Genomic DNA, 20850 nt, shown 5'->3' with positions numbered 1-20850 from the left:
GGAAGACTCTGAGCGAATGCTGGTCAGTCCTCCATCCACACAGCGCTGTCATTCACATACTGTATGTACCATGTGAGACACATTCTTCAGACACTGTGAAGATAGTTTGCCATCATGTCACGGAGATACAGATGAGCTACTATTTAACCAAAGGAACTGGAATATAGAACTGGACTATAAGGATGCTCATACCATCATGTGAGTGTCTGAACAAATGAACCAATGAAGACAATCTGATAGACTGAAAGAAATATTTAGACTGTGAGAACAAAAGAGCTAATGAAGGAAGGCACTTAAAAAAAAAAAAAAAAAAAACAAAAAACAAGATCCGGTCAAATTTTTCCATTTCCAAAACAAATGCCTTGTTTCAAAGTGGTTGGAAAAGTGGGCTTTCTTGGCTTTACTTGAGCACTTCTCCTACCCTCTCCTTGGTTTCTCCTCATCACCGCTGCTGTGCTTGTTGGTCAGAGCCTGTTCCTCCGAGCTGAAGTCTGATTTCAGCGTGAGCTGAAGGTTCTCAGCCGAGACGAGAGCGTTTCGCATCACTCCGACGGCCTCCAAGCGCAAGCTGCCCAATCCTCCGTTCATCTTGCACACAAACAGAATTACTAAAAATCACAAACCACAGCAGTAGAGACAATCAAGAAGATCCATACAAAGCCCTGGAAGAGCCACCCACTGCGAGAAGCTCCTCAAGTCTTGCTTATCTTCACAAATCCATTTAGAAAACATCAAAGCGTGATTATGAGATCGTCAATTTCTCCAAACCTAAGAAGCTGGAGCTAAAGCCAAGAGAGAGTTTGATAGCCAATGTCTACTGGTTTCTATAAAGAAGACCAGAGAGGGACAAGACAGCACTATCCTCCAGCCTGACTTGATCATCTGGTTAATGGCCACGTGCAGCAGTCGCACAACCATCCAGTGTGACCATCACACACCAATCAGATCCACGAGCGCTGAGAGACCACCGAGGTTACAATGATTCACTCTTGAATTCCCTTACTTTCCTTCAAAGTTCTCCTGAGATCTGGTCAGTTGTCCGAAGAAGCTTTTCACTTTTGGTTCTCCATCAGAGAACGATGAAGCCTCAGGTATCGATTGGAGAGAAAATCAACTTCGGAAGATCCAGAGCTGGCAAGCTGCATCCCTTTGAGCGCCTGTTGCGACTTGTAGCCAATAAAGGAAGTGGGTAAAATGGAAAGGAAGTCCATTTAGGTCAAAACAGCACCATCTAATCCATCTAAAGTGCTAAAGCGACTCCTATCCAATCCGGTCGTGGTTGCGGTCACCTCCCTTTAGAGGAAGCGTACAGTCTCTTATCTTCAGACCGAGGCTTTCATCACCTCTTCAGAACCACGTTCTTCTCTTGTGTTCGTCGTTCACGCCAGCTCTGCTTATCCTGATAACGCGAAACTTCCTCCTGCCCACCAAGGCAACAAAATATAACAAGTCTGAAACAAAAATAGTGAGACGGAGGAAGGAGCAGGAAGATTATTTTGTGAACGTGTTTTAGGCTCGATGAAAACCGTGATAGTCAATGTGTCGAATGAATCGGTTGGATTGAACAAGAATCACTCAGCTGATGCAGTCCATACAACTCGTGCAGTATATTCAGAGTCTTTTCAAGGAATTTGATAGCTTCCAAAGAAACAGACTGAAATAAAGCTATAATTTGCTGATAAACCTCCCTTCTAAGTTGTTGACTGCTGCAACAGAATCAATGAGTTTAACCTGAAAACTGGAGCAGAAAACAAACCATTATTTTATGATCTTATCAACCAAACAGATTAACCAAGGTTTCAATTTAGACTGAATTAACAGGTTTTTGAATAAAAACAGCAGGCCACACGACTCATGCCCTATATTTATATAAGTCTTCTGAAATCATATGACAGCTTTCAGAGAGAAACTGACTGAAATTTAAGTTATTATTTGTTCATAATCTTCCCCTTAAAGATTTTCTGGTGAACTCTCCCTGCAGTGTTGTTGTCCTTGCGTCTCTGCACTCATGAGTTCAGTCCTCTGCTTGCAGTCATGTGAAAGTGACAATTCAGTTAGGCCTAAATAACATTAACCGTTCTTCTGTTAGAGCCATCAACATACCAAAACACACACACACACACACACACACACACCATCCCACCATCAGCTACAACAGAAAACCAGCATCTTATAATCACGAAGCGGACATTAAACAGTATCCTCTTAACAACAGAAAGGAATCCACACGATCTAGTACCAGTGAATGAATAAATAACAACCAGCAGTGAATAATAAATGACATGATTCTCTTACGTCCAATTAGATTAAACAATTACCAGGCTCATTAATGTAGGAAGCAGCAACAGACGTCCGGTCTAAAGATGGGAACTTGTCATTCAGTACCGTAATTGTTGGAACAGATCCCTTAAAGCTAAATGGAGTTGAGATCCCACAGGACTGGGACAAGAGACAATAAAGTCAACCCAGCCCAAGGCATCAACAAATAAAACGCATAAGAAAAAAAAAAAATAAACACTAGAGACAATACAGTCCTGTGAGCTCCAGGCAGCACCTTATGAAACGCATTAGCACAAACAATAATGTCACGTAGAAGCCAGAGTGAGCCAGGTTTAGTTTCACTAACACTGAAGTGATATCTGCATCAAAAGGAAAATAGTGCTCTGATATTACGACATACTGACCCCTAGAGGAGAATTATGGGATTTTCTAGCAATGAACCACCAGAGAATTATATATATATATATATATATATATATATATATATATATATATATATATATATATATAATTTTTCTTATATATATATATATATATATATATAATTTTTATTTTTTTATTGCTAAAAATTTAATTAAATATTTTAGATTATAATATATAATTTTTCTTTGCATTTAATAATTTTGGTTACAACCTTTTCTTTTTAAAAACTATTTTTTCCTTTAAAACTATTTCTCCATCTACAGTACACAAAAACATTCTAAAGAGATAAGTACATATATTCATTCTATCTGTATAGAGAAAGAAAAATATTAAATATCAAATTAATTATTATGCACATTTAATAAATATTATTAACTGATATATCTCCAGTTTTGCTAGAAATATTTAATATTTAAATAAAATTATATATGCGTATCTATTTTTCCATCTATACCCTTACTTATCCTCTGATAAATGCATATGTGCTATATATAAATAAATGTAACTCACTCCATTCATTCATAAACATACTTTTGCTGGAAATATTTAACCTGTATATCAAATGTAATATGAGTGTGCATTATATTATGCATTGTAATTTAACTCCATAATAAACACTTTTGCTACAAAACAATGTACAAAAAAAAAAAAAGAATGAAGTAGTTTATTGCATTCTTATGCAAAACTATCACACAAGGCATGTTTTGCAAAATCAACAAACCTCTTAAAATCAACCAAGTAGACAATATCTTGATGACAACTTTTGCATCAACAATGAAAAAGACAGAAAAGCAAATGAAGAGCTGTCTGATTTTTCCCCCCTAAAATTAATTTTTTTTCTCAGGCTACTATGTTTATGTTCAGTTATTTCACTTTAATGGCAATGAAAAGAACCTATTTATTGCCATTAAATTGAAATTACTAATCTACACACAGGAGCCTGATAAAGATGCTGAAATGTAAATCGACAAAACTGTGACTTGACCCAAACCCCTCTCACACTGGCCTTTAAGTAATAACTCTGTGAGGCTGCTTAACCTGCTCTCCACACAGGCAGCTGATCTCGCAAATGAAGCATAATAGACCCAAGTTATGTTTAACAACCCAAATTAGCAGTTCACAAAAAGGAGGCGTGTCCCATCAACCTACACAGGACACCCAAACATGCACAAAAACATTCTTCTTCATATGTTATGACTACACTTCTCACACGGGAACCACTGTGGAAGTGATTAGCATATTAATGGAGATCATGTGAGCGCGTGTTCTCACTTCTTGTAGTCGGCGCTGAAGAGGCCGCCGCTGCTGCTCGCGGGAATGCTGCTGTTCTCCTGCGCCGCGTCCACGCCGGACTCCACCGAGCTCTGCTCGTTATACGACACACTGTTGGCGGACATCCCGAGCATCTACCCCAATCACTACAGCACCGCGACCTTATTTATCCTCCGGTAAACGCAGATGAGCTTTAACGACGCTGCGGTCTAATTTTCACGGAGTGAATCGAAAGAGAAAACTTTTTTCACTCCTGAAGTGCAACTTTTTCCCAGTTCCACGCAGAGTCGGAAGTGAGCTGGAGTTAAGTCACGTGACCGTCACATGACAGCAGCGTGACGAACACCAAACACACGTTTTTTTTTCTGCTATTATGTTTTCCATATATGATATTTTGGTAACACTTTATTTTAAGGATAAATTCTCGCTGTTTATTAGCATGTATATTACTTGCATATTGGCTGTTTATTAGTAGGCTACTTATAATTAAAGCATATATTAATGCTTATTCTGCATGACCAGATTTGATCCCTTAATCCTACCCAACTACCTTACTAACTATTAATAAGCAGCAAATTAGGAGTTTGTTCAGGGAAATCTCTTAGTTAATAGTGAATATGTGTTCCTTATTCTAAAGTGTTCTTCACATCGTTATATGTTATCATAGTTTCACCATATAATTATATTCATGAATTATTAATTATGTTACAGCCCACAAGTTTTCAAACTAAAAGAGAACTCTTTTTTTTTATTTTAATTATTAATAATCTTATTTAATCTCCAGTCACACACTCACAAATAAAACTCAAACTATGTAAAATAAAGCTCAGCTTTGTCAGAACTAGCAACCCAATTAGGAAGATTTACCCAAATAAGCAATATTATATTTTATAATTTATATCACAAATTATACAACAAATAATCATGTATTATATAATTTTTTTTTACTACATCATTCTTTAATAAATATTTTTAGAAAGCAAAATTTAAACGTAATTCTTAAATGAAAACATTCAAACAATGTAAATCTTGATATAAATTAACATAGTTTTTGTAATACACATATTTTACTTTAAGAACTCCATATCAAATAACCCATTTTTACATATATATAATACATATATATATATGAGTTTATATAGTCATATTAATGTAAGTAATTACATGTAATTTAATAATATTAATATAATTTTTCAACACTAGACTAAACACACATCCTTCTTCTCTCTTGTTATACAACTTGAATATTTTTCGTATTTGTATTCATAAATTAAATATTTATTTTTGCTTTTTTTTTTCTCATGTTATTATTCTCATTAATTATTCATTAGGTTATGGCCCCCAAACTTTATAACTACAAGGAAACTATTTCTGTTTTTATTTATTAATAATCTTTTTTTTATTATCCTAATTAATAATTAAACATAGCCCCCAAACGTCCTCTCTCACTCTTTGTATTTTTATATTTTTCTTTATTAATTATTTAAAGGAGCATTAAACTTTCTTAAATGGGGGATGTAACATTTTGTCAGCCCTTTACAAAAAGTACATTGATGGTTATTATGATATAATCATATATCAGATGGTAATACCGTGCTACCTTTGATAGAATTTAATATATAATAAATAAATTATATATTAATAAATTATGTATAATGTGTGAGTGTTGCGGCAATATGTTATTTTTTCCATTTGAAGTGCCTGAAAATCCATAGTGATTCTCATAATAACCAGCAGATGGCAACAAATCCTGATTAAAGATATTATTATATTATCTTCCTCTGGCTTTCCTCAGGAGTTTCTCTCTGTTTCTCTGCACACTTACTCACATCCTCGCCGCATCCTGTCCACCGTACATCATTTCCCCGCTGCATTCTGGGATGTGTTTTATGAGTGACTTTTTTATGCGCATGGATTTTATTTTTCCATGGCAACAGTGGATGTTGTTAGCGTAAGTGTGACATCGTGCTGCTGCTGATCTGAAAGACCATATTTGATTATTATATTATCAGATCGTGCTGCTGCTGATCTGAAAGACCATATTTGTTTTACTACATCTAGCCATTTCGCTTTTTATATATTTTATATACTATTTGAATAAAAACGTGACTTTTCTAGCTTTCTATTTGAAAACAAACCCCTCACAAACTCAAACTCAACCTCACCTCTTTCTCTTCTCCAGACTCCCACACGTCTCATCCTTTCTTTTCTCCTCACCTCCATAAATGACCCTAAAGTCACCTTTGTAAAGCTCATTGAGAGGTGAAGAGTTACTCTCAGATGATTGCTGACCAGAGCTGTAGTGTCTCATTGTAAGACCTGTGCGTTCAAGGCTCTGAACATCTGAAAAAGGTACGGCTGCTTTGAGGATGGTTTTATCTCGTAATGTTTCTAGAGCAGAAGGCCAGAGGTCTGGCGGCGGTCTCAGGGTCAGTTAACAGACGCGTTCACAGTGCTTAAGGGAAGACAACACTGAGCCTCACACTCTTCTTGATTTGGAAACATTCTCTCCACAGGGTAACGGAGATGTGTTTTTCATCATAGATAGAACGGTATATAGAAACACAAGAGATAGAGAGAGATGGATTGAGGCTTTCTCTGGAAGAAACAGGAAACTGAGATGCCATTTCCTGATATTCCCGCTCATGTCTGGCAGTCTGTGGCACAGTGATCTGATCGTCTGTCTTCAGCTGAGCTGGAAATATAAACATGTTGAACATGTTTTTGTTCTTTTCTTTTTCCCTTCATTTTGTTCCTTTCCGGAAGTAGGGTTTTTTCTAGAAAACAAGTGAAAGATGATTTCCTGTTGTCAAGGACATGAAGAACATTGAAGGTTTTGAAAAAATGAAACAAATTCTAAAACGTGCAACATGTGAGTGATATTTCAGATCTGATGTGAGGAAGTCTTGTTTTTGTGTAGAACAGGTCTTGGATTGATACGTAAGGATCAGATCAGTGTGTGTGTGCGCTGAAGTGTGTTTAAACAGTGATTAGCAGCTGAATGTTCATGAATCGCTGCTCAGAGAGGTGAAGCAGAGAGAGCTCAGCTTTAACCCTTTCTCTGTCCCTCTGTCCTCTGACCTCTGCTCTCTTTCATCTGTCCTCCTCTCTTCCTCTGTGGAATCTCAAGATTGTCCCGTCAGTTCATTCATCCTCCAACAGTCAAGCTCTAGTGTTAAAAAACACTAAATGAACACTAAACACTTCATTATACACACCATTACTGACTACACAAATCAACTGCATACTTCATTTTACAAAGTCATAGAAATCACAATATTTGCAGCACTCTTCACATTAGTAAAAAATACACTAATAAAATACTATAATAAACAAATACTGTTGCACACTTGCCCTACACACACACTAATGGAAATCACTATACCCATGTGACATAAAAATTTAATTTTCAAAATTTGAATATATAATACAGAGAAAAAAAAAGAAAAGAAGAAGAAATATATATATATATATATATATATATATATATGTATATAAATTAATTTAATTATTTATTTATTCATTTAGCCCCTTCAAGCACATTTTGCAATATATTTGGCATTTGAAGGTTAAGCAATGTAAATGTTTCATTAGGAAAATATATTTCCTACACTGTGTTGTTTGTAACATACATTTAGCATATGAAATATTTTGGACAGAATTTTTTAAAATATATTTCTTCTGTGTAGGCGTATCTGAAGCATCTAGATCTAGCCTATATACAGATGTTGTTTCTCTTTTGATGGCCGTTCGAAAATAGTAGTTTATATGAATTTTTTTTCAAGCAAAACTATAAACTGTGAATATTTAATGTTATAGTAGATGGGTCACCAGTGCCAATTTATTTATTTATGTATGTTTATTATTATTTATGTACTGTATGTTGCAATTTTCTTCCAATAGGGGGAGTAGTTAATTTATTTATCTATATAGGTATTTATAGATCATCATATTTATTTAAACATTTAAATATTTATCTTATTTATTTAAACACTTACATTCTAAAAAAGATTCAAATTGTTTCACACAGGTTTAAAAACACAGGTGTCACTGAATTATGTGCATTTATTTTATTTTATTTTATTTTTTAAAAAAATGTTTGCATTAAGGAATTACTAATCTTTTGATCTTCAATCTGCTCCTTTGGGAACAGATTTTCATCTGCTGCACCTGTCCTCCCTCACACACACACACACACTCGCAGACAGTGATTTATTGGGGGTCGACTGCTGTGTTTGTAAACAGACTGTGGGTCACGTAACCTCAGAGAGCCTGACTTCTTATCTACACCACACACACACACACACACACATGCAGAAGGACAGAGAGAAACTCAATTGTTTTACCATCTCAAAGTGGAACAATATTCACAGCAGAGAAGCACATGAATCAGTGTGTCCTGATGATAAATGAAGCGCAGACAGCTGGAAGTGGACATTCGCTACAGATAACTGTACACACGTTACACACATACACAGAAACACACCGACTCTCAAACAACATCATGAAGATCCACCCTGAAAAGAGAGAGAAGCAAAAGACTAGACAAAATTTTTAAAAAATTGAATTTGAAAACACCAAAACATAATCGACTTATTAGAAACAGTGCTTCTCAATTGATTCAGGACACAGATTTGTAATTCATTTTACAAAAATCAAACATTTAAATCAAACATTGAATGCTAAGACATTCTTTTTATGTTTTCATAAATATCATGAATGCCTGGTCATATATGATATCATTCTGTGACATTTTTAATAATTATCTCTCTCAATTATCTGTGAAAACATTGCAAATGCTGACATGCAGCCGTTCATGGCTGATGGGACAATTTTGAAATGATGATGTTACAGGAAGGTGTCACAGTTATGCTAACAACATCCACTGTTGCCATGGAAAAATAAAATCCACGCGCATAAAAAAGTCACTCATAAAACACATCCCAGAATGCAGCGGGGAAATGATGTACGGTGGACAGGATGCGGCGAGGATGTGAGTAAGTGTGCAGAGAAACTCCTGAGGAAAGCCAGAGGAAACTTTAGGAAGTGGGAGAGAAATGCCCACCAATAACTAACATCATCAACACCCAGCGGCTAAATTTACACCTCAGCAGGAAGTGACCTCATGGCCTATATCCTGTCCTGTCTCGCGGCTCTTTTACCCCGAACAGGAAAGAACCACCCAGCGCACATGACCTTTACGTGACCTCCAGTGCCCTACGCTCTCTCTCAGTAGACGTCGTGCTCATCCAGGCCTCGTGAATGTGTGTGTGTGTGATCAGTTTTACATCCTGAGGGCCATCAGACAGGATATCACAGCCCCGTAACTCTTAAGAGTCTCTCTTTCTCGTGATCTCTCTGCTCTGTTGCCTCTATTCAAAATGATCTATATGAAAGTCTATGTAGATATTGAATGACAGGCTGATATTAAAAAGCTCACTCACAGTTATGTGATTTTGACCCTGCAGGCTTAAAAGAATAAGATGGATGTGACAACGTGTAGAAAGCAACTCCATAAAGCAGCATCAGGAATCTACAGGGGGGCAGACAGATAGAATAAGGCAACTTTGTTACGTTTATATTAATACTGCAATCTGGTAAACATTAAAACACGGATCGTTCCGGTCCAGATCTTTGCTAAGCTGAAGTCGCAGGTCAGAGTTTACCAAACTTGAACTTTGTAACACAAGAGAAGTTGAAAGTGCTTGCATTTTATGAACATATACTATATACATTATAATGTATTATATGTTTATATATACATATACATACATATTTATTATAAAATATAAATATTGTTAAAAAAGAAAGAAATGTCTAAATAAATCTAATTAAAAAAATAGATTACAAAACTATAAAAAAGTATAAAAATAATATATAAATCATTTTATATAAAATATGCATAAATAAATCTTAATAATCTTTATTATTTAGAACATAAAAGATTATGTAAATTGAATCTTTCAAAATAAAATCCTTTACAGTACAACATAATAAGTAGATAAATCACTCCACAGTCGCTATACAGTATATCGTGGAGGTGATTTTATGATGACGGACCTTAGTTAAATATTTTCTCAGTCACATATAATTAGTTAATAAAGCCCATGAATCGGGTTCAGAGGCAGCAATAGAGAGTGTGTATCTGTGGGAATATGTCTGTTTTAAGGTCTTTGCCATCTGGGTCCACATGCTGAGAGCAGGAACAAAAGGCCAAGAGAAGGAAGTTACAAGGAGAGGCGAGTGAAAAGAAAAACAGCAGGAGGGAGAGAAAGACAAATAAATAAATCACAGGTGGAGCTGAGACGAGACGCTACGACATACACCTGACAACACAGAGTCACAGAACAACACCAGCACACACTCCTGTAAGTCCAGATCTGCTTCTGTGCTACTGTTAACACAGAGTAAATCAACCCACTCCCACACAAACACAAGCACGCTGGACGCGAACAGAGGTCATTCACCGCAGACCAAGCATGTGGGGTGGACGTGATTGTGTACAGCGGCCCCAAAATGATTTGTACACTTAAAGGAGTAGTTCTCCCAAAAATAAAACTGTAAAATTTACTCATCATGAGGCCACCCAAGATGTAGATGAGTTTGTTTCTTCATCATACACTTGCTCACCAATGGATCCTCTGCAGTGAATGGGTGCCGTCAGAATGAGAGTCCAAACAGCTGATAAAAACATCACAATAATCCACACTACTCCAGTCCATCAGTTAACATCTTGTGAAGAGAAAAGCTGCATGATTGTGAGAAACAAATCCATCAAGACGTTTTAACTTCAAACAAGTCCTCTATTCATAATATTGCTTTCTCCAGGGAAAAAAACTCATCTTGTCTGAATCAGGAGAGAAATATACACAGATCAGGCACTGATTACAAGCAAAAACAATTCTATACAAATATGTGTGTGCATTCTGATGTGAGAGAACAACAGGGGATGGACTTTTCCACTGGAGGAAGCGTTATGGACTCACATTTTGGCCAGAAGTAATGATTTAACATTTAAAAGCTTTAACAACATATTTGTTTCTTACAAACACAGATTTTCCCTTCAAAAGATATTAACTGCTGGACTGGAGTGGTGTGAATTACTTGTGGATTATTGTGATGTTTTTATTAGTTGTTTGGACTCTCGTTCTGACGGCACCCATTCACTGCAGAGGATCCATTGGTGAACAAGTGATGTCATGCTACATTTCTCCAAATCTGTTCTGATGAAGAAACAAATTCATCTACATCTTGGATGGCTTGAGAGTGAGTAAGGTTTCAAGGTTTTTGAGGCCAGTGGATGTTTATGCAATTTAACAGATTACAGTCTCTTTGTGCAATCTCAAATTGATGATCGCATAATAAAACATCCAATTTGATTCACTTTCTCCATGATGTCACCATCATTTTGCATGTTTGACTGCGGTGTACCACAGCTGTTTGCTTTTTGTGTAACATTAGTTTTGCTATCCTGAGTGAAATTCTATCCTCTGCATGCTGTCTGCATAACATTTCTTCAAATAAACTGCCTTCAGCTTCTTCCTCTTTGCTGATTTTAGTATTACTGATATACTATTATAGTTGTTGTTAACTTGTTAATATTTTGAATAAGATTTTATTTTCAGATTTTTTTTTCATTTTAATTTTAGTTTTAAGTTTAGTTTTTGTAATTTTGTTGTTTTTGTAATTTCTATTGTTTGTTTGTTTTTAAACATCTTGATTTATTTTATTAAGCTTCAGCTTTTCGTGTTTTTTTATTACATTTTAGCTATTTTAGTACTTTATCTTAAACTAAACAAAAATCAGAAAGTTGGCTTAACAAATATAAGTAAAATAAGTTTATTTTATTATATTATATTTTATTTCAGTTAATGTTTGTTATTATTGTTTTTTTCAATAGTTTTAGTTTTAGCTAATGATAATAAACCCGATGCTGAGTGCAACAAATTCCATCTTTTCAAAGCTACAATTCACCCAAAAATGCAAACTCAAACAGTTGACGGTAGCCATTCACTTCCATGGAAAAAAAAGAAAAATACTACAGAAGTCAATGGCTACCGTCAACTGTTTGGTTACCAACATTCTTCAAAATATTTTCTTTTGTGTTCATCAGAAGAAAGAAGCTCATTCAGGTTTGGAACAACTTAAGGTAGAGTAAATGATGATAGAATTTTCATTTTTGAGTGAACTATCCCTCTAAACTGCAGATACTACTGAACTACTGAAATAGATAGTCAGTGGCAGCATATCTTTAGTGGGTGTGTTTCAGGATTGTGTATTGTTGGCCACGCAGAAGGGCAGCAATGCTGACATCACTTCCTGTCTTTGTTCCTGACGTTATTTTCAGGCTTTGGAATGTAATTCCTCAGAGACGTTAATGTAAAGGCCCAGAAGTCTAAAAGTCTATCAACATCTTGTTTCATTCTTGTCTAGCTCACTCAATGCATACAGTTGTCACGTAAACATGAAATATAGTGTTTGAGCATGTGTTTGGGTCAACATGACTCTGTATTTTCAGTATTCATAGTCTGTGTGTGAGAGATGGTTCTTTCTCTGTAGGAAACATCTGTCAGCACTGAAGTGATTTAAGGGTTACAGCACATTTTCCACCCAACATTAATATCACTGTGTGTGTGTGTGTGTGTGTGTGTGTGTGTGTGTGTGAGAGAGAGAGAGAGAGAGAGAGAGAGAGAGAGAAAGAAACATAATTCTTTCTGTTGAACAACCCAAGTCAAATCAGCACACAATGTTTTTGTATTGTGCAATTTAACATACTTTTAACATTATGTCTATATGCTTGCAGGCTACTTCTGAAAGCCAATTTGTTAAAAAAAAAAGTCCTTAAAAATATAAAACATGACAAAACCCAGAATTTTCCACACTATTTGAAATTTACATGTTGGCCAAATTATATTCTGCTTTAAATATACTAATATGAACAGCTTTGTTTACAGCTTGGGTTTAGCTCTCTTTCATTTTCATTTATCACATTAAAAAAAAAGAAAATTAAAATATTCATATAAATATAAAAAAAAATTAACACTTTAAAATAAGGTCCTATTACTTAATGTTAGTCAATGCATTTGTTACAGAATTTATATTTGTTGACATTAGTTAATAAAAATACTGTTTGTTACATTGTTAAATACATTGTTAGTTCAAGTCCATTAAATAATATTATCAGATACAACTTTTGATTTGAATAGTGCATTAGTAAATGTTGAAAATAATATTAACTAAGATTAATAAATGCTTTAGACTGAATTGTTCATCAATGTTAACCAATGCTAACAAATAAAACCTTGTCGTAAAGTGTTACTAAATAAAACTTAAATAAGTAAATGCACACAGTGTTATTTTAGTATCATTGAATCATAATTTGATTTTAATATTTAATTATTTTAATAATCTTGTGTGTTTTTGTCTTTTTTATTAGTTTTTGTATATTTCATTTTATTTTATTTCAAATAACAAAAATGTTTTTTTTTTATGACTTTAGTAATAAACCTGATACATTCTCCCTAGCATGAGCTAAAAAGTTAAAACAACATGTTATCTGCTTTGATTTTTTCATATAGTAAGAGTGATATAGGAAACTCTACACTGACAGCTTAAACTGAAAGCACCTTGAGATCATCAATCCTAAAGTCACCCTAAAACACACTCACACACTGTGCACCTCGTGCAGTCACACATCCAGGGCACGAGGTTCATTAAAAACGTGTCAGAACTGTCACTATCTGTGACTTTCTGTCAGCAGAACTATTAACTAAAATAACACACATGTACACACACACCTAGGGGGAATTATGGTAATGCATAACATACATCATAAACACAAATACACAGATCAGTTGTTTAACTGAATTAAAATGCATGACATTACAAGTCCGGTCAAGCAGATATTTGCATATGAATTCTAATGAACCTCTGATTGGTTCCTTATGGAACTCATAACAGAGCAGAAAGCCAGTCATCTGTGAGAATTAGCATTGAGATGAAAAGAATGACCTCTGATTCGCTGTGTCAGCACCTGAGCTGCAATAACATGCGTGAATGAAAACTGAGCAGCCAAACTCCAAACACATGTCTGGAATGACACACTAACTATTATATATAAAAGAAATAAGTATGTGCACTACCACTGAAAAGTGTGGAGTCAGTAGGATTTTCTTTCTTTTTTAAGTAAAGAAATTTTCACATACAATGGATTAAAATGATCAAATAAAAGAGATGTGAGATCATGTGACAGCAATTCAGAATACTACTGTCTCAACACTTCCATACTGAGTACTGTTATATTTAACAGTAGTTATATTAATACCGTTTTTCTCACTCTAGGCACTAGAGTGTATTTAGTAGGCACTATATAGTATAAACTGTGCAGTAACTTAGCATGTTAAATAAGTGAAAGAAACAATGGAAGAGAAAGTTTAAAAAAACACTTGTCACTTCTGGAAAAGTGAACGTACTATCCACTACGTGTGTGTGTGTTATTGAAGGGATTCAGTGTCTAAACACTGTAAAGTCCAGGAGTCAATGTGAGTTCAGGAACAGCAGACACATGTTCGGTCTTTCACTCGGTTTATTTCTCTTTTCTTCTCTCTAACTCTCATTTTCTAATGTTCTCTCCCGGAGGAACATTACTCAGAAACCACTCTTAGATAATGAATTTCTCGGTTATGATTCATTAAAATATCAACTTTGGCTAAGAATCTCTGGTAGTTGACAATACTGTAAGAGTATAGTACATCTAATAAATATAGATAGCAGATACCAGATACATTTTCCTTGGAAGAACTTTTTTTTTTTTTTGAGTTTATTGACTTTAGATTCTGTACTTCTCAACTTCACTTTTTACAGTAAAGAGTTGGAACAGACAGCAATGCCAAGGTTGTGGTTTAGATTACCAGGGAATGCATGAATTAATGAAATGTATACCTTGAATGCAATGTGAGTTGCTTTGGATAAAAGTGTCTGCAAATGCATAAATGATTAAGTAATGCTACAATTATTAAATATGAATGCAAATTGCAGACAGCATCTGATACTGAGGAAAGTTCTCCACTTCTCTCTGAAAATCAATGCTGACACAGATATTCTGTGAAGCATTATGAGTGTTTTAGATGTGTGTGTGTCTGTACTGTTCCACTGCTTCCCTCAGCACTGAGGAATCTGGTTGCTGTAATGATTGAGCCAATTTGATATATTTCCACAAACACACTCACACATGTAAAACCATATGTGCTCATACACACCGTCGTCTTTTCCAGTGGTGACGTGTGACAGCAGGTTCCTGTTTGTTTCCGTTTGACAGGATTGTGCAAAACTGCTCAAAGTTAGAGGATTTTAAAGAGTTTATACAGTCAGATAATAATGATTCACCACTGAGATCTAAAATATGAATGCAGTGCAGGATCTATAAACATCATTTACTGATACATATACTGCTGTTCAAAAGTTTGGGGTCAGTAAGATTTTTGTAATTTTTTTTAAAGTCTCTACTGCTTACCAAGGCTGCATTTATTTTATCAAACAATACAGTAAAACCTGTAAAATTACGAAATATTATTACAGTTCAAAATAATGGTTTTCTATTTGAATATATTTTAAAATGTAATTTATTCCTGTGATCAAATCAGAATTTTCAGCATCATTATTCCAGTCTTCAGTGTAACATGATTCTTCAGAAATCATTCTAAAATGCAGATTTGATGCTAAAAACATTTCTTACTATCATCAATACTGAAACTCATGCTCATAAATAATACATTTTAAAAAAATGAACGTCTTCACTGTCACTTTTGATCAATGTAATGCAATTTAATGCGTCTTTACTGAAAAAAAAAATATTTCTATGAAAAAAAAAACAAAGACACAGTGGGGAAAATGTTTATTTGATCCCTGCTGATTTTGTAAGTTTGCACACTTACAAAGAAATGAAGGGTCTGTAATTTTTATGGTAGGTTTATTTTAACGTATAGAGACAGAATACCAACCAAAAAATGCTGTGTATGCTCTTCTGTATCATCCGCTCCACAAGGATGTGCTGTTTCTAAGTGTTTTTAGCTTTGATTAAAAAAAAAACAGTGCATCCTTGTGGTGCGGATGATACAGAAGAGCATACGGTGATATGGAGAGACACAGAGGAGACTGTTGACAAGGGAATTATTGAATAAAGTCGTTATTTTTGTTTTCTTCGCTTACAGAAAGTGTTCCCTTCGCTTCATATAACCTAGATTGCACGCCTGATGGCAGATGGAGTATTCTGATGATGACTTTCATACCTTTCCTGAACCTTGACACTGTTATTTATTTGGCAGTCTATGGGACAGTCTCAAGCCTCCCAGTTATCATCCAAAATATCTTAAATTGTGTTCCGAAGACGAACAGAGCTTTTATGGGTTTGGAATGACATGGGGGTAAGTAGCCGGGTTTTCATCCAAAGTTTCAAATTTAACTTATGTGCAAAATTGGAATATCGCACAAAACATTTGCGAACAAGCACTGTTTCCATCCAACGCATCAAAGAGAACAAAATTATCACTTCCTGATAAACTATGAAAAGTACGAGAAGCTACTGAATATAATAATTTTCCTATATAATAAATTACTTTCACCTCAAAATGAGCAGACAAAACACAATGAATGCATTTATTGCTTTCGGAGGTGGATGCTGTTGTTCAGGAACACAGTTGTTTAACAGTTCTGGTAGGCAATTATACAGAAATTTTGATGACAGACTTTGCTCTGGTACTTCCAAATGACCATAACAACATTTTTTTATTTTTTTTTAAATTATGCTGTGGAATGAGATCGGTCCGCTTGGTTAGTCAGGATTACCGTCCCATAGCGCAAAGTCACATGACTTTTTTGATGCGCTTGGAGGAATTTATTCGCAAAATGCATTTCCATCTCCCATTATTCGCATTAACCTTTTTTCGCAAGTAAAAAACCACCTCAAGCGAGCGTAAAAACTTTTTTGCGAATTAAGGCATTTTTATTCCAAATTCAATGTTTCCATCACTCGATTCTGATGCGATACTTCAAAATGTGCATAAAAGCAGGGTGATGGAAACCCAGCTAGTGATTAATGACAAAACTTTCATTTTGGGGTGGGGTATCCCTTTAATGTGCTGCTTCTTGAGCCACTCCTTTGTTGCCTTGGCGGTATGATTGGGTGATTGTCATGCTGGAAGACCCATCCATGACCCATCTTCAGTGTTCTGGCTGAGGGAAGGAGGTTCTCATCCAAGATTTTTCAGTACATGGCCCCATTCATTTGCCCCTCATTGCGGTGAAGTTGTCCTATACCCTTAGCAGAAAAACAGCCCCAAAGCATAATGTTTCCACCTCCGTGCTTGACTGTAGGGATGGTGTTCCTGGGGTTATTGTCAGTATTTCTCTCCCTCCAAACATGGCAAGTCAAGTTAACGCCAAAGAGCTCAATTTTGGTCTTATCTGACAACAGCACTTTTCCCCAAGCCTTCTCTGAATCATTATATGTTCTTTGGCAAACTTTAAATAGGCCTGTACATATGCCTTCTTGAGCAGGGGGACCTTGCAGGCACTGCAGGATTTGTCCATTGCAGCGTAGTGTGTTACCAGTGTTTTGCTTGTTGTCTGTGGTCCCAACTGCCTTAAGATCATTAACAAGCTCCTCCTGTGTAGTTTCTCATGATCATCCTTACCCCACGAGGCAAGATCTTGAGCACAGAGTTCCAGACCGAGGCTGATTGATGGCTATTTTATATTTCTTCCATTTCCGAATAATCGCACCAACAGTTGTCTTCTTCTCACCAAACTTCTTGCTGATGGTCTTGTAGCCCATTCAAGCCAATCTGTGGAAGCCAGAATTCTTGCTGGTTGGTAGGAGATCAAATACTTATTTCACTCACTGAAAGCAATTTTTTGGATGATATTCTGTCTCTATCCATTCAAATAAACCTACCATAAAAATTACAGACCCTTCATTTTTTTGTAAGTGGGCAAACTTACAAAATCAGCAGGGGATCAAATAAATATTTTTCCCACTGTAGACAGACAGATAGATAGATCTGGATTCACACAGGATTATGGAAATGAGAAGTTGATTGTCCATAACAATAATATTTACTTTATATGTTGCCCTCCCCATCTTCCTCTTTTTGAATAAACAATTTAAATATGTTTCATTGTGAAACACAGATTATATGCAGAAGCAAAAAAAGTGGCTTTATTTAAAAAAAAAATGAACACGTTGCTTTTATAATTAACAATAAATGAACATGTGACATGAACAGCATCTGTGGCATGATCTCTCTGAACAGATAATTTTGTCTTCTCTTGTTCTCTTCAGCTCTCACTCTCTGAATCCCCATCCGTCACTTTCCCGCCAGGCTCTCACGCTGACGCAGGACTCTTTCCTTTAAGCTCTTACTCTCATTGTTCACTGTGACCCAAAGTACAATCTTCCTCTTCCACACACTTCCTGCTTCCTGATTCACAGGAAACGCTGTGCAGAGCCATTTCCTCCACTTATTTGGACTAATACATTCAGAATCAGGCTCTTTCGTTCTCTAACACATACAATAAATATGTGGATCAAAGAAAATCTTTTCAACTCCACCGTGTGTGTGCATCAGAACACACATCACAAACTGATTAAACCCTCTCAGCATTACAACGTCAATGTCACCAGACCTCTTTTCTGCTCTGATTTAATCTGATGGTTTAAATCACCAACCCATAACCCCCACCCACAGCCATTAACCAGACTTAAAGTGATAGTTCACCATAAATGGAAATGCTGTCATCATTTACTCACCCTCATGTCCTTCCAGACCAGTATGACTGACTTTCTTTTGTGGAAAACAAAAGGAGAAATACAGCAGACTTCACGGGGAATGATATGGTCGAGCCCTAAAGAAAGACAAAAATATAACCATAAAATAATCCAAATGATGTCACATCAAGCCACACACACACACACACACAGGACTAAATTTAAGATTTATGTACAGTATTTTAACTGCACAAAAATCCATTTAGATTACACAGACGAATAAATGTGCTGTGTATTTTGTTTTAAATACACAATAACCATCAGTAAATCCAATTAGTTTAAATCTTAAAGGGTTAGTTCACCCAAATATTAAAATTATGTCATTAATGACTCACCCTCATGTCGTTCCAAACCTGTAAGACCTCCGTTCATCTTCGGAACACAGTTTAAGATATTTTAGATTTAGTCCGAGAGCTTTCAGTCCCTCCATTGAGAATGAATGTACGGTATACTGTCCACGTCCAGAAAGGTAATAAAAACATCATCAAAAAGTAGTCCATGTGACATCAGAGGGTCCGTTAGAATTTTTTGAAGCATCGAAAATACATTTTGGTCCAAAAATAACAAAAATTACGACTTTATTCAGCGTTGTCTTCTCTTCCGTGTCTGTTATGAGCCCGTTCACAACACTGCAGTTTAGTGATATCCGGTTTGCGAACGAATCACTCGATGTAACCGGATCTTCTTGAACCAGTTCACCAAATCGAACTGAATCGTTTGAAAGGGTTCGCGTCTCCAATAAGCATTAATCCACAAATGACTTTTACACACAAATTAATTTACTCAAACAGTACACTGACTGAACTGCTGTGAAGAGAGAACTGAAGATGAACACCGAGCCGAGCCAGATAACGAACGAAACATTGACTCGTTCTCGAGTCAAGAACCGTTTCTGTCGGACGCGTCCGGTTCGAGAACCGAGGAGCTGATGATACTGCGCATGCGTGATTCAGACTGACACACAGCGGGTCTGAACCGAACTGGTTCTTTTGGTGATTGATTCTGAACCGATTCTGTGCTAATGTTATGAGCGCGGGTAAACCGAAGGCTTGAATCAAGGGCAATCATCGCCAATGAAGTCATTACGTCGAGCTCAAAAGAACTGGTGAACCGTTTTCGGCAACCGGTTTATTGAATCAAACTGTCTGAAAGAACCGGTTCGCGGAAAAGAACCGAACTTCCCATCACTACTGGTGATCCGAAAACCGATGCAACCGGTTCTTGACTCGAGAACGAGTCAATGCTTCGTTCGTTATCTGGCTTGGCTCGTGTTCATCTTCAGTTCTCTCTTCACAGCAGTTCAGTCAGTGTACTGTTTGAGTAAATGAATTACTCCGGGATATTGGTTTATTTGAACTCAGAGGGAGTGTCAGCCATGTTAAAAAAGTTAACAGCTTAAGTCATTTGTGGATTAATGCTTTTTTGACGCGAACCGTTTCAAACGATTCAGTTCGTTTTGGTGAACTGGTTCAAGAAGATCCGGTTACATCGAGTGATTCGTTCGCGAACCGGATATCACTAAACTGCAGTGCTGTGAACGCGCTCACAATAGACCCGGAAGAGAAGAAAATGATGAATAAAGTCGTAATTTTTGTTATTTTTGGTGCAAAGCAATGTATTTTCGATGCTTCAATAAATTCTAACGGACCCTCTGATGTCACATGGACTACTTTGATGATGTTTTTATTAACTTTCTGGACGTGGACAGTATACCGTACATACATTTTCAATGGAGGGACAGAAAGCTCTCGGACTAAATCTAAAATATCTTAAACTGTGTTCCGAAGATGAACGGAGGTCTTACGGGTTTGGAACGACATGAGGGTGAGTCATTAATGACATAATTTTCATTTTTGGGTGAACTATCCCTATTGCCTTGACAACTGCAATTGAATATCACTTGTTCCACAGCTAGCCGCATTGAACCATGTTCATTTTTTGTAACTAATTAAATTAGTTTTCTTGGTTCATGCTGATTCTAAGCAATTTGAGTAAATGCAATTTGAAAATATGATTATTTAAATAAAATGAAATAAGTAGTCAAATAAACA

At 36.0% G+C, this 20850-nt stretch overlaps 1 pseudogene; it reads right to left on the bottom strand.

Moving 5' to 3' along the window:
• Positions 1-1868, bottom strand: part of LOC122141218 — a 52483-nt pseudogene extending 50615 nt beyond the window's left edge.
• Between the last annotated feature and the right edge of the window lie 18982 nt (positions 1869-20850).

Source organism: Cyprinus carpio, chromosome B21, assembly GCF_018340385.1.
Source record: "Cyprinus carpio isolate SPL01 chromosome B21, ASM1834038v1, whole genome shotgun sequence".
NCBI classification, from domain to species: Eukaryota; Metazoa; Chordata; class Actinopteri; order Cypriniformes; family Cyprinidae; genus Cyprinus; species Cyprinus carpio.
The sequence above is the reverse complement of the archived record's forward strand: the minus strand, read 5'-3'. Positions and strand labels throughout refer to the sequence as shown.